The following is a 14,579-nucleotide window of genomic DNA, read 5'->3' on the forward strand; positions in this document are numbered from 1 at the left end:
TGCAAAGTCACTGAGGAGGGGAATTGAACTCCTCAGAGCTTTCAATATTGCTAAGTGTCACCACTTAGCACCACACCAGCAATCTACTTGCTGGCCTCGCTCGGACACTAACGGCAAAATGAGTTCACACAGTTCACTCAAAGTATGCATTTGTACCGTAGATTTAGTGAGGTAATTGGCATGCTTGGGAGGAAGCCCTTGTCTAAGAGGCTGAAGTCAGGGAACGAAAGTCTCTGTCCCTAGTAAACACAAGTCTCAGTATGCGACAGGCTGCAACATGACTAGCTGAAGGCTTGTTCCTCAAAATGGACACTAATACCTACTGAACTCTTGGACCTTTTGGATGGGTGGCGAAATCCCCTGCCCAGAAATGAGTATGCACGGTATCCCTGCGGAGAAGCACCACTACACCTCTTGGTTGAGGTGTGGAATAAACGGACTAGAAACTGGCCAACGGGCAGATGTGTCTTGACATCGCCCGCGTTTCGTTGTCGATTTTACTCAGTGATCGAGCATTGGTGGTTCAGTGGTAGAATTCTCGCCTGCCACGCGGGAGGCCCGGGTTCGATTCCCGGCCAATGCAGAAATGGCTTTTACTTAGGCAACGGAGGACACTTTTTAAATTTTGACTGGCCACTGAGCTGTGAGTGTTACACTTCCTCCTGCTCCGCGAAACTTGTACTGTGTGACATGACAGCCAGCCAGTAACCAACTAAGGGCAAATTCTTGGCCTATCAATGCATGTGGAGTTTGCATTACACGGTCCAAAGTCAAGCCAAAAGGCTTTTGTCAGAAGTGGGATTCGAACCCACGCCTCCAGGGGAGACTGCGACCTGAACGCAGCGCCTTAGACCGCTCGGCCATCCTGACTTAAGTCACCCAGCCCAATTGCATTTTCTGAGCCAGTACTTCTGGTCTTGGCGAAATTGCGCTTGCCGCAAACAAGTCAAGTTCATCCTGACGCCGTGTCAGTCCACAATGGGCGAGGTCGTCAAGCATTGGTGGTTCAGTGGTAGAATTCTCACCTGCCACGCGGGAGGCCTGGGTTCGATTCCCGGCCAATGCAGCAGCAAGTTTTCACTCTCCGTCGCATGACAGAAGTAGAACCCTTGCAGAAAACTGTACTAGCTATGGACGATAGCTGCAAATACTGCAACAGTCCATTGCAGCGTCACGCGACAAGGCAGGAGGTAAACTGCCGTTGGCCCTGAGCTAACCACTGACTGACTATCTGATCCGACTGGGTGAGTGCTAGTCAATCGCTGTAGCTCCTGTACTCGTTGTTTTCCCCCTTGCACACCTTTTGTTCCACTGCAAAGTCACTGAGGAGGGGAATTGAACTCCTCAGAGCTTTCAATATTGCTAAGTGTCACCACTTAGCACCACACCAGCAATCTACTTGCTGGCCTCGCTCGGACACTAACGGCAAAATGAGTTCACACAGTTCACTCAAAGTATGCATTTGTACCGTAGATTTAGTGAGGTAATTGGCATGCTTGGGAGGAAGCCCTTGTCTAAGAGGCTGAAGTCAGGGAACGAAAGTCTCTGTCCCTAGTAAACACAAGTCTCAGTATGCGACAGGCTGCAACATGACTAGCTGAAGGTTTGTTCCTCAAAATGTACACTAATACCTACTGAACTCTTGGACCTTTTGGATGGGTGGCGAAATCCCCTGCCCAGAAATGAGTATGCACGGTATCCCTGCGGAGAAGCACCACTACACCTCTTTGGTTGAGGTGTGGAATAAACGGACTAGAAACTGGCCAACGGGCAGATGTGTCTTGACATCGCCCGCGTTTCGTTGTCAATTTTACCCAGTGATCGAGCTTTGGTGGTTCAGTGGTAGAATTCTCGCCTGCCACGCGGGAGACCCGGGTTCGATTCCCGGCCAATGCAGCAGCACGTTTTCACTCTCTGTCGCATGACAGAAGTAGAACCCTTGCAGAAAACTGTACTAGCTATGGACGATAGCTGCAAATACTGCAACAGTCCATTGCAGCGTCACGCGACAAGGCGGTTGGTAAACTGCCGTTGGCGCTGAGCCAACCACTGACTGACTATCTGATCCGACTGGGTGAGTGCTAGTCAATCGCTGTAGCTCCTGTACTCGTTGTTTTCCCCCTTGCACACCTTTTGTTCCACTGCAAAGTCACTGAGGAGGGGAATTGAACTCCTCAGAGCTTTCAATATTGCTAAGTGTCACCACTTAGCACCACACCAGCAATCTACTTGCTGGCCTCGCTCGGACACTAACGGCAAAATGAGTTCACACAGTTCACTCAAAGTATGCATTTGTACCGTAGATTTAGTGAGGTAATTGGCATGCTTGGGAGGAAGCCCTTGTCTAAGAGGCTGAAGTCAGGGAACGAAAGTCTCTGTCCCTAGTAAACACAAGTCTCAGTATGCGACAGGCTGCAACATGACTAGCTGAAGGCTTGTTCCTCAAAATGGACACTAATACCTACTGAACTCTTGGACCTTTTGGATGGGTGGCGAAATCCCCTGCCCAGAAATGAGTATGCACGGTATCCCTGCGGAGAAGCACCACTACACCTCTTGGTTGAGGTGTGGAATAAACGGACTAGAAACTGGCCAACGGGCAGATGTGTCTTGACATCGCCCGCGTTTCGTTGTCGATTTTACTCAGTGATCGAGCATTGGTGGTTCAGTGGTAGAATTCTCGCCTGCCACGCGAGAGGCCCGGGTTCGATTCCTGGCCAATGCAGCAGCAAGTTTTCACTCTCCGTCGCATGACAGAAGTAGAACCCTTGCAGAAAACTGTACTAGCTATGGACGATAGCTGCAAATACTGCAACAGTCCATTGCAGCGTCACGCGACAAGGCGGTTGGTAAACTGCTGTTGGCGCTGAGCTAACCACTGACTGACTATCTGATCCGACTGGGTGAGTGCTAGTCAATCGCTGTAGCTCCTGTACTCGTTGTTTTCCCCCTTGCACACCTTTTGTTCCACTGCAAAGTCACTGAGGAGGGGAATTGAACTCCTCAGAGCTTTCAATATTGCTAAGTGTCACCACTTAGCACCACACCAGCAATCTACTTGCTGGCCTCGCTCGGACACTAACGGCAAAATGAGTTCACACAGTTCACTCAAAGTATGCATTTGTACCGTAGATTTAGTGAGGTAATTGGCATGCTTGGGAGGAAGCCCTTGTCTAAGAGGCTGAAGTCAGGGAACGAAAGTCTCTGTAGTATTCTAGTATCTATTAGTTTCTGATTTTGTGAAAGAGGGCAAAACAGTAACATGTCACAAAATTACTGAATCTCTGAACTATCTGTTTACCAAATCACACACAGTTAGGCCATTTCTATCTACTTTTGATAACTAATGTAAGAACTTATATTATGTTTTTCCCTTCACTGAGCCCCCCTGATAGGCCTGCCTCCCACTCTGCAAACCTCTGATTTGGATGAGACATTGGAGGTGAATGTAATTTCACACCCAAAATACCACTTACAATACAGTACCAGTCAATACAGTACTATTCAAAAGTTTGAATAGTACTGTCATTCCCTTGAATGAGAAATTCCCTTGAATGAGAAAGAAAGTGTGTCCAACCTTTTGACTGGTACTGTATGTTGTTACAGCCTGTTTAACAACCTCCTTCATTCTTATGCATCTTTATCTTCACCTTTTTCTGTTTTCTTGTCTGATCATCTTTAAAAAGTAAGAAGATGTTCTATTATTGAAAGTATGTCTGGACTATGGAGATTGACAAGGCCGTCATAGCTTACTTGTCAGTAACTTTAGCTTGTCAAGTTAGTGATATCTAGCCGGCTTGTGGGTTATGATGTTCATTAAACGCTGCTAGAAAACATAAATACTGAACAACAGTAATAAATTGCTTTTTAAGAGAATATAACCTGTTGAGTAAAATGCTGTAAGTTGGAAATTTACTTTTTGTAATAATAGGGGGATAATAGGCTTAATTTCAGTTCCAGTGTGCTACTGAATAAGGTTATACTGAACCTCAAAGCTCAAAACTCTTTAGGATCCCTTCCTTCTCAGCAGAAGGTGAAAACTGTTTATCAAAAAGCAGTAAACCCTGAAGGATAAAATCATTTGCGTGGGGCACACATATGGCTCAACCACTCCTGGTATTTAGCACTGCAAACTGTCACTCTATTGGCAGGCGAGGCTACTCAACTGAGGCCCACGCATGGCGTTGAACATACTGCATATAGACACACAGACACAAACAGACCAGCATGAACATATGAAGATGCTCGCTGTGTTGCTCCCTGCAGTCGCTCTGACTCGTCACCCTGACAGCTACAAGCCTAGGAGAGGGAAATGTTTCAGTCTGTCAGTTACCACAGCTCTTGATGGAACTGTGTTTGTTATCACTTACTGTCAAGTTGTTAGGAGTAAATTGGGATGTAATCCTGGCAATGATTTGATGTTTGTGTGTTACGAGGTTCTGTGCGTGTCTGTATGATTCATTTCTCTTGCTGCAGCTACCAAGTAGGGCACATGAAATCGTCTTATGTCTCAGATTGAATAATATAGACCAGGGGATGAGAGTGAGAAAATGTTGTCCACATTACACCATGCACACAGCAGACTGACTTTTTCAGTAGTGTTTAATTGCAGAGAGGGAAGCTGCTCTGTCAGGCTGGTGAAAGACAAACGCTTGTAGGAGAGGAGGCTGGATGGTTTTCAGAGGGGTTTCTGAGTACTGTAGCTGCACAAAGCTGGAGGCGGTCATCTTTAAAGGAATATACCACATTTTTATTGGAGAACTTAGGAACTTAGAAAAAGGTTCTTGTTAAATGTCACTTTTTTACTGTATGAAATGCTGTGCTGTTTCCTGAAAGGGCAGAATGAAGTGTCCTGATACAAGAAAATAATGGTCCAGGTACAAGTACGATGATGATAATGGACTCTACCTGGTCCATTTTTTTCAAAATGAGGATAAATCAGAGTGCAATATCATGCTTATAGCACAGGCTACTTACTCAAAGAAAAAGAGAAGCACATTGAAAAAACAATCAACATTGAAGTTAGCAGGACCCGGACAGGAGGATAGCGGGTCCAGGGCATGAATCTGTCATCCAGACATAATATACAGACAGGTTACCTGTGAGACGAGAAAGCACAGAGAACTCCGGGGAAGAAGTTTAAGTTATTGAATGCATTAATAGCACATAAATGTTAATGGATATAGATGGCTAGAGAGACGGAGGATGAGAGAGGAGCTCATTGCATCATGGGAAGTCCCCCAGCAGTCTAAGCCTATAGCAGCATAAACTAGGCGCTGGTCCTGGACCAGCGCCTAGTTTCAAAAAGGAAAGTTTTAAGCCTACTCTTAAACGTAGAGAGGGTGCCTGCCCCATGGACTGAATTTGGAAGATGGTTCCATAGGAGAGGAGCCTGATAACTGAAGGCTCTGCCTCTCATTCTACTGATTGATTAACTTCTTGATGCTGTATCACAGCTGACTTTAGGATGTTTGGGAGGCTATGTCATCAAACCATGAAAGAAGATAGAATAATAGTTAATAGATCATTTTACTGATTGCCTTCAAGTTCCTATTAAAACTTAATTTTGACACAGAGCCTCTTCACAAGAGCCACATGGGCCATACAATTAGATAGCAATACAGAGCCAGTCTTAGTTGACATTATCTAGCATAATTACTTTTCCTTAGTGGTGCAAATTCCCAAACACGTTTTCAGTTAATCAAATTATATAACAAGTATGTTAGATGATAGCTTTGTTTATTGCATTGGTTCAACATGATACCAGGACACTGAACTTAAGGGTGGGTGGAACTGTGTCATATGTTCTCTGACACATCTGGACTCCCCTGAGATCATGTTCCTCCATATTGATGTTGTGTGCTAACATGCATGAAGCTCCTGAGCCAACGATGACATGCTGTCACCCATATGACACACCAGTATATATAGTATGTAATATACAGCTTAGTAGTCATCAGAGTATACCACTTTTAAAGTTAGTGGAAAAGAAACCAAAACACTTTTTAGCTATATATGTTTTATACTAACAGGGAAAGATACGGAAAGACACTATGTGTACCATTGGGCATTAATGAAATGATTACTTTGGGAAGCTATTGCCAATCAAATTTTAAAAAATGACTAATTTTGATTTACTTTAATTCCCCTTATTTATCACCTGTAAGCAGTATATAAACGTTCAAGTGTTTATAATTTACTATAATGTAGTTATGAGCAGATGTGAGGACATTTTTAGTATTAATTAATGTGCAGTAATCATATTTTATATGTAGTCTATATTGTTTTAACTTGTTTATAGCTTCAGTTATGAAAATTAGATTAATAATAGATTTGCTTACAACTACACAGTAGATCCTTATTGATATATAAATGCTAAATAGAGTGGCTTAAAGTTGTATCCATATTCTATGTTTTCTAGAATCTTTGTGGAACTGTTTCATTTTTTTTTTGGTGAAGTATAGCAGCTTCCTCCAGCTCTTCCCTTTTCCATGTAGTTCCATTTAATCTGCATATTAATGATGTGGCTATACTTTATTTAGTGACTTTTCCAATCTGAACACACTACATATTCACAACCTGCTTAGAATGTATAATAGAATTGGGACACAGCTATGGACTTCTTTGTGACTTCTGTAAATGCTGTCATTATAATGTTCAAGTTAATAAATGTTTAACTGCATAGCTAAATCCCAGTGTTATTGTGGTACATTTAGAATGATTGAAACTCACAGACAAAAGCATTTGCTCTATCTACCTCTGTCAATCTCTAACCTTTCTTTCTCTTTCTTTTGTTGCAGAAACCTGTTGGACATGGACACTTTCTCTAAGTCAGATCCAGGTAACTGCTGCTATGTTCACATTTATTCTTCTAATTAAATTCAACTGTCATGTTTGTAATCTCGGCTTTGAAGTGATTTCACACCCCCGGTTCCCCTTTTTGACTGTGCAACACATTACTCAAACTGAATGTGTTCAATTTCACACAGAGATTATTAAAACATTACTTCATGCACCTTATCAGTGTGCAGCAAGCAGTGAGCCAGTCTTTCCAACAGTACACAGAGACAAAATACAGCAGCACAGTAAATGAAAAGCTGCGTCCCCTGGGTCAACTGGCAAAGACTTTCAATCAAGTTTGCTCCCAATTAGGGCAACTAATCCCTGGTGCCTGACTGACAGGAAATGATTGATGGCCACACAGTGACACACACAAACACACAGTATTTGTATATGTGTGTATGTGTGCGTGAGCAACCTTAAGGAGCAGCAGTGAGTGGTGGACAACAGAGCTACTGTGATCAGTGCAACCCTTAGAGCTACTTGGAAGAATAGACCAGAGACAAAAGGAGAGAGAGAAAACAAGGGATCCAGAGAAAAGAAAGCAAAATGACAAAGGTTGATAAAACAAAAAGAAAAAACATGACTCTCAGGAAATGTCCCTGCTTGATTAGCAAGTCTTCCTCTGCAGGGGTTAATATAGTAGTTCATAATTATACAGATATAATTTTATCATCCTAATCATCCTCATCTTCAACCTTATCGTCATTATCATCATCATCTCACATGCTATTACATTACCTTGCCTGAATTTTTCTTAAAATGTTAGTATGATTCATATGAATGCTATTTTAAATCAATATACAACATCATTATGCACACTTATTAACATAAGTAGATAAAACTATTACAAATACAACATTAACAGTTTGGTCCCTAGATTATGAATCATTGAAAAGAGAAACACCTACTTAATGACTCTAAATCATAACTTTATTTAAATCAGGAGTGTCAAACATACCAACCGGCCAACCAAGGAGTTTAATCTGGCCTACTGGATAACTTTGCAAAGTATAAAGATAGCAGAAATCTAATTCCAATTTTTCAATAAAGCACACCACTGTTCTCACTGATTTTCACTTGCCATTCACAGTCAAGGCTTCTGATCTGTGGATGTCTTTAGATAACTGACTTGCAATGTGATTCAGATTTGAAGGACAAATTTGCCTCAGTGGGCTTAGCATCAATAAAATAAAACTGTGCTCTAGACTGAAACATAATATTGTTGAAGGTGCATTCATCTGTTTTGTAAATAGATGTTTTATTATAGTAAAGTTGAAATATATATTCTATATATTCTATATTATTTATAGGTTTTTATGCAATGGTTTTAATGGTCGGCCCACATGAGATCAAATTGGGCTGTATGTGGCCCTCGAACTAAAATGAGTTTAACCCCCCCTGATTGATATAGACAACATTTTGATCCCTGACAAAAGACGGGGATTGAAATGTTGTTTGAAGGTGTTTCTTTGTCTTTTCATTGATTTATTATTATGGGACCATACTGATGTTTTTGCATACAGTAGAATATTATAAATTACATTCTATTTGACTTACTGAACACTACTGCTGACAATTTTCATAATCAAATAAAATCAACAGCATATCACAGATTTTTGAAGGTGTTCTCCTACCATCCAGGCAGGTAGTGCTTTCCATTTGTCACTGAGACCTAATCTTGCAGAGACTTGACATGTGCTTAGTTACTCCAGTAAATACCATATTTGCTTTTTTTTGTCAAAATGATGTCATATCATATTATAACAACACAAGTTTCAAATCTCTGTAAATTGTAGTTATATCTCAGTGGAATTAACAAGTTGTAGCAGCTGCATGGAAGGCAAGAAAACACAGAAACACAGAGACAGATAAACAGAGGAGAAAGCAATAAAATAATAAAGAAACATAACAAATGCAGAGTCTTCAGCACTTGTCACGCGGGCTCAATGAATGGGTTAATGAGTATGAAAAGGATATGAATTATACACTATAAGCTTCGCAGTAATCAAATCTCTACCCGATTGAGCACCAGTGGGAGATTGTGACAGATGTGTTACACCTTGTTTACACAGGCTGTGTAGCAAAAACAGCATGACGGCAGCAGAACAGCTGCAGTGCTGCTGCTGTGCACCAGAAGCATTTTGGCAGAGCTCACAGCCATATGTACAATCAATGTTACGTGCACAAGTAAGGAGAAAGTAGAGTGGAACAATATGCTTCAGACTGTTGTGTGGCTGATAGACATTGTGTATTGATAGAAATAGAAATGTCAGATACACATGAGACAGACAACTGAGAAACACAGCTGAAATGTGTTGGGTGTAGATAGTCTGTTAGACCACCATCACTAAAACACCAATGAGGGGAAAATGCTGTTCACAGACTTGGTGAATATTTGCCAAAGAGCAAAGAAGTTGATCTGGAGGCTCATGGTGTACCAGCACCTTACTCATACACTTTTACTTAATTGAGTATTTCCATTCAATGCTACTTTATACTTCCACTCCACTACATTTCAGGGAGAAATATTGTGTTTTGTACTCCACCACATTTATTTGACAGCTTTGGTTCAGATGAAGATTTAAAGTTAACAAGCTTTTAAAATACAACACATTGTTAAAGATGAAACCAGTAGTTTCCAACCTTTTTGTCTTTTGATATCTTTGACATCTCAAAAGCAGTGTGTAGTCAGGCTCACATTTCAGATGTCTATGAGTTGTTAACAGCTCCACCAAATAGTGATTTTTCGCTCTTTAAACTTCTCACATGCTTTCATTTCAATAAATGTTCAAATGATCCAATTTTTCAGCAAAAATCAAAGATTAGAGAAAAAGTCCAAAAACTGAAAACACATTTGTGTATCAGAACTTTGGAGGGGCACCACCCCTAGGTTGGGAACCACTGGAATAAACTACCTAACTGTATATAAAGTAGTATAATATATCACTACTTTTACTGTAATACTGCATACTACATCACTCATAATACTGCAGTACTTTTACTGTAATACTGCATACTGCATCACTCATAATACTGCAGTACTTTTACTGTAATACTGCATGCCACATTACTCATAGTACTGCAGTACTTTTACCATAGTATTATTTTTAATACAGGACTTTTACTTGTAATGAAGTATTTTTACATTGCAGTACTGGTACTTTTACTTAGGTAAAGGATCTGACTACTTCTCACACCACTGCTGTACAGTATATGTATTAGTACAATATTTACTGCGCACCACTTGATTTGAGTTTCTGAATATTGTGTAAATGTATCTATTATACAGTGTTCTCACAAATGAACATACTAGAATGAAAAACTAGCACCCATGGCATTAGTTCTTTCCACTAACAATCCCACAATGTAATGACTCATATTTTATAAACGCAATAAATACAGTTGTTTGGCTCTGCAGCTGTCAGTGACGATGAAAAAAAGATGATGATTCATAAGTGTTGAAAATTGAAATGTACTGCTCACAGTATAGAAGCTATGTGCGGAGGAGTGAGTTTGGACTCAGCCTTGATGGTGCATTTTTCTGTCATTTGTCTCCCATCTGTATAAAGCAGTGTGCTTTAGAGAGAGCTCAGCAGTAATATTATATATACTGTATGTGATTATGTGAAAACTATACTTTCCACATTGCTGCTATTGTATGGAAAGTATAGTTTGTGCTTCCAGTATACATTACAGTACTGTGAGTGTGGTGCTCATTTTCTAATGGCTTGGAAGTTTGTGTGTGTGTGTTTGTCATCAGTGTGTCCATGCAGGCCTGTGTGGTCCTTGTTGAGATGTTTCAGAGTAAGTGTGTGTGTGTGTGTGTGTGTGTGTGTGTGTGTGTAAGCGCTGTTGGGTGCTGTATTCTACAGTGACTGTGTTTCTCTGTACCACAGATGAAGGAGACTCAGATCTCAGTGTCAGAGCACACGCAGTACTATCACCAAAAGAAAAGAAATTCTCTTTGAACATTAGTCATACACTACACCCCAACTAAAAAACAAACCCATGCGAGTTTGTGCTGCTCTTTTGCTTGATACTCAAAATGTCAAGAAACAAATTGTGTTTGAAGCAGACACTCTCTAACTTTAAACCTCCCTCAGGTGCAGGTGTAATGTATGCTGTTGTGTCCCTCAGGGAGTAGCAGAGGGAAATTTGTTTGATTGCTTTATGACACAAAAAACGTATATATGAGTAGAAAAAGCTATCACTTGATGCTAAGAAGGGAAGGCATGAAGGAAAGGGTGTCTGGAAAATATAGTCTTAATGTTAAAGAGGACCTGTTGTGCTAATTTACAGCTCTAAATTTTTCATTTCTGGACTCCACTAGAGTAGCTTTGCACAGTTAAAAAACTCCTTATTTGTCTTATACTGAGCCTTTATGCAGCCCCTCAGTACAGCCTCTTTCTCTTTACAGTCCATTTTAGCTCCTGTCTCTTTAAGGCCCCCCTCCCGATGAGTCCACTCCATTCTGATTGGCCAGCTAATATTAAAGTTGTGTAAAGATACCGCTGATGCAAACCCAACACTTATTGCTTTTCTGCTTCAAATTAAAAGATTTAAATGACTACATAATAGGGCCCTTTTATTGTGAAGAATTTATAGGAATGAAATCTCTTTCTTATTGAATTAGAACTTTGCTATTTGCCATTGCTAAAAAATTGGTTGAAACAGAAACATATGGAGATGTTTGGAGATGTTGGTTGAGGGGATCAGTTAGAAATGATACAGGGAGGAATAGAAAAAGCAGAAACAGCCACAGTGATGATGATGATGATGTATGATGAAGAGTTGCAGATGGCCAGCACACCTCCAACAGGTAAACTACTTATTTTACTTTGTCCTGCTGTGTAATGGAAAAACAGTCACAGCATGCAAGCTTAACATGAGTCATGGCTCGGTTTGACTAGCTTCGAAAACACTGGAAAAATGCCATAATGTTAGTGTAGCAGAGCAGTGAACTGGCGCGCTGTGTGTAGAGCAGATGACCATATAAAGAAAGCTGTGACAAGCTGATGTCAGTTTGTGCCGCAAGTAAATGAAACTGCTGGAAACTGAACATTCAGAGCAGATTGACGCTGGTGTTTTTTGCTCACAGGGATTACTTCTACATACGATTGCTTCGTTATTTGACATGCTAGCCACTTTTAACATGAACATTCCAACTAGCACAAGATACCCAGCACCTCAAACTAACCACAAACTAATTGTCACATGCTGTTGCACATACAGCAATCTGTAGGATTTCAATCTTTAAATTGCAGTTGTCCTACATTTTGGCCCACCACTGGTTCTATCATAATATAAATATGATTTATATGTATATGTATAATATATACATGTCTATTAATGTTTGCCTTTATTGTTTTCAATTACATTATGACATGAGGATTAACTTGAAATATCTGTGCTGCCTCACTGAGCAGACGGCATAACTTTTCTTTTTCTTTTTTTCTTTTTCTTTGTATTAATCAGTCATTGGTAAAAAGACAGACGGGAAACAATGGGAGATAGAGAGAGAGAGAGAGTTGTATGTTACGCATAAAGATCCCTTACTGAAATTGATCCTGGTATGTTGCAGTTATATTATATGCACTATAAGCATTTAGCTACCAGGATGCTAGCAGCTTTCTGAGGCAATAGTGCTTTGAGGTAAATGCTAAAATCAACATTTAGAAATTGAACCACCATATTTCACACTGTACATCATTAGTAGTTCGTTTAGGAATGTGGACCATGTAAGTACAATACAAAGTGAAATAATAAAGTTCTTAAAACCGTACCGTCTTCTTCCGCTTTATCCGGGGTCGGATCACGAGGGCAGCAGCCTAAGCAGAGAAGCCCAGACTACCCTCGCCCCAGCCACTTCGTCCAGCTCTTCCCGGGGGATCCCGAGTCGTTCCCAGACCAGCCGAGAGACATAGTTCTTAAAACTTGATTTCAAATCAGGGTTTCTTTGCAAAAAGATGGCGTAATATTTCAGGGGTCACTTTAAGAGCTCTATTATTATTATGTTGGGTTTTTTGTGTAATTTTAGTGGTGCAGAAATACTACCAAACAGGGTTAGAGTTAGGATTATGGTTAGAAAGATACCCAGCACCTCAAACTAACCACAAATTGTCACATGTTAAATCAGAAGACTTTAGATCCTCTGAGCATTTATGGCCAAATGGCAGTTGTCCATCTTTTCCAGTTGGATACCCAGCTTTGCTTAGTTGTTTTTTATTGTTTGTACCATGCAAAGTATGTAAATTAGCCAGAAGAGCTAAATAAGATCAAAAGTTGGTGTCCATGTGCTTTACTTGGCTGAATTTACCTGATTTAGATTGCGTACTTGTAAATGTCACCTGAAATATGGACATAGCACTTTTAAAACAAACATCTGGTGATTATGCTTTTTATATGAGACTTTCCTTTGCAGCTTTTTTAACTGAACAAGGTTCATTTGAAATCTGACACGTGTGGTGTTTATGTGTGTTATGTCCTTACTTTATTGCCAGTCTGCAGATTTTTGGATCTGTTTCTTGGACTCCAGATCAGAGACATGTTTCATCGTCTTTAATAGTCACTCATTTTGATAAAACTCCTGTGGAACCAAACCTGAAATTAACTTTCAGATTTTGTAAAAGATCGCCTCATATAAGAAAAAAGGTAAATGTTTACTGTTTGAACTGTTGAACATTTATCTCAATCATTTTTAAGGGTTTTTATGGAATTAAAAACAGTGATAGAGAGGCAGAAAGTAGATTCTGTACTGGGGCCATCAGTGAGGATTAAAGACTGATGTGCTGATCTTCTTTCATGAACTAAATTTCATTAGCCAATAAATGATTCTGACACTTATCTGTTCTATGTCCTGCCACTGAACTAGGTTTAGTATTAACATCATCTTTTGCATATCAATTGAAAGACGTATTAAAACCCCCTTGATGGACAGGAATGCGGTATCTTTGGATATATGTATGTAGACAGTATGTGGGGAATTCTGTCTAATCATATTTTAAATGTAATAATCAGCTATTAAATCAAAAATATTGGATATTATTGTAGAGTTAGAAAGCAGTTATCAGCAGATGTTGAATACATTGTGTTTCAGGGTTAACAGGTATCGACAGCAGACACAATCTCCAGCACACAGTCAGTCAGCAGACCGGGGGTCCTTTATTGACACATCCCTAGGTGAGCCTTTGTTCCTGGGCTGGGTGGAGGCGGAGAGCCGCGGTGGAGGGTAATGATTGTGTCAGAGGGGTACTGAACTTCAAACTCTTCCTCCCCACCAGGGGAAAAAGGGGAAGCTGGACTCACTATGGCCCACAATGCCCCCTCAGCTCTTTCATGTTCCTGGTTAGACCTCTTCTCTTTGACTAGGGGTCAGGCCACAACACGACGGGGTCGATACATACCAATAATGTCACACAGCACTGACAGCCATTGATAAATGACTGATCCCATTCTGATCCACACCTATAGATAACTAACTGGGTTTAGAAGCAGAGTCAATAAATGGTAATATTATGTATTGATTCTCTGCAGATTGACTGATTGGTATCTGACTGGGTGTTAGAGGTCACATGCAGAATAGGCAGTTTGAGTTTGGAAGTGGTTCCATTTGTCATAACTAAGGATAGTGAAACATTATAAATATGTAGAACCCATTATTGCAGCAAAAAAACCCAGACAAATGTGAAAATTCATTTAATGTTTAATGCTATGGTATTAAATATACAGTTAGCCCA

At 40.4% G+C, this 14,579-nt stretch overlaps 3 non-coding genes across 3 annotated transcripts; 2 read left to right on the top strand and 1 right to left on the bottom strand.

The window, feature by feature from the left end:
- The first annotated feature begins 512 nt into the window (after positions 1–512).
- trnag-gcc (transfer RNA glycine (anticodon GCC)) lies at positions 513–583 on the top strand. The gene has a single exon. It is a non-coding gene; the product is annotated as a tRNA-Gly (tRNA).
- A 204-nt stretch (positions 584–787) lies between these two features.
- Positions 788–870, bottom strand: trnal-cag (transfer RNA leucine (anticodon CAG)). The gene has a single exon. It is a non-coding gene; the product is annotated as a tRNA-Leu (tRNA).
- Positions 871–2,654: 1,784 nt separating this feature from the next.
- trnag-gcc (transfer RNA glycine (anticodon GCC)) lies at positions 2,655–2,725 on the top strand. Its single transcript has one exon. It is a non-coding gene; the product is annotated as a tRNA-Gly (tRNA).
- The last annotated feature ends 11,854 nt before the right edge of the window (positions 2,726–14,579 follow it).

This window comes from Scomber japonicus, chromosome 3 (assembly GCF_027409825.1).
Source record: "Scomber japonicus isolate fScoJap1 chromosome 3, fScoJap1.pri, whole genome shotgun sequence".
NCBI classification, from domain to species: Eukaryota; Metazoa; Chordata; class Actinopteri; order Scombriformes; family Scombridae; genus Scomber; species Scomber japonicus.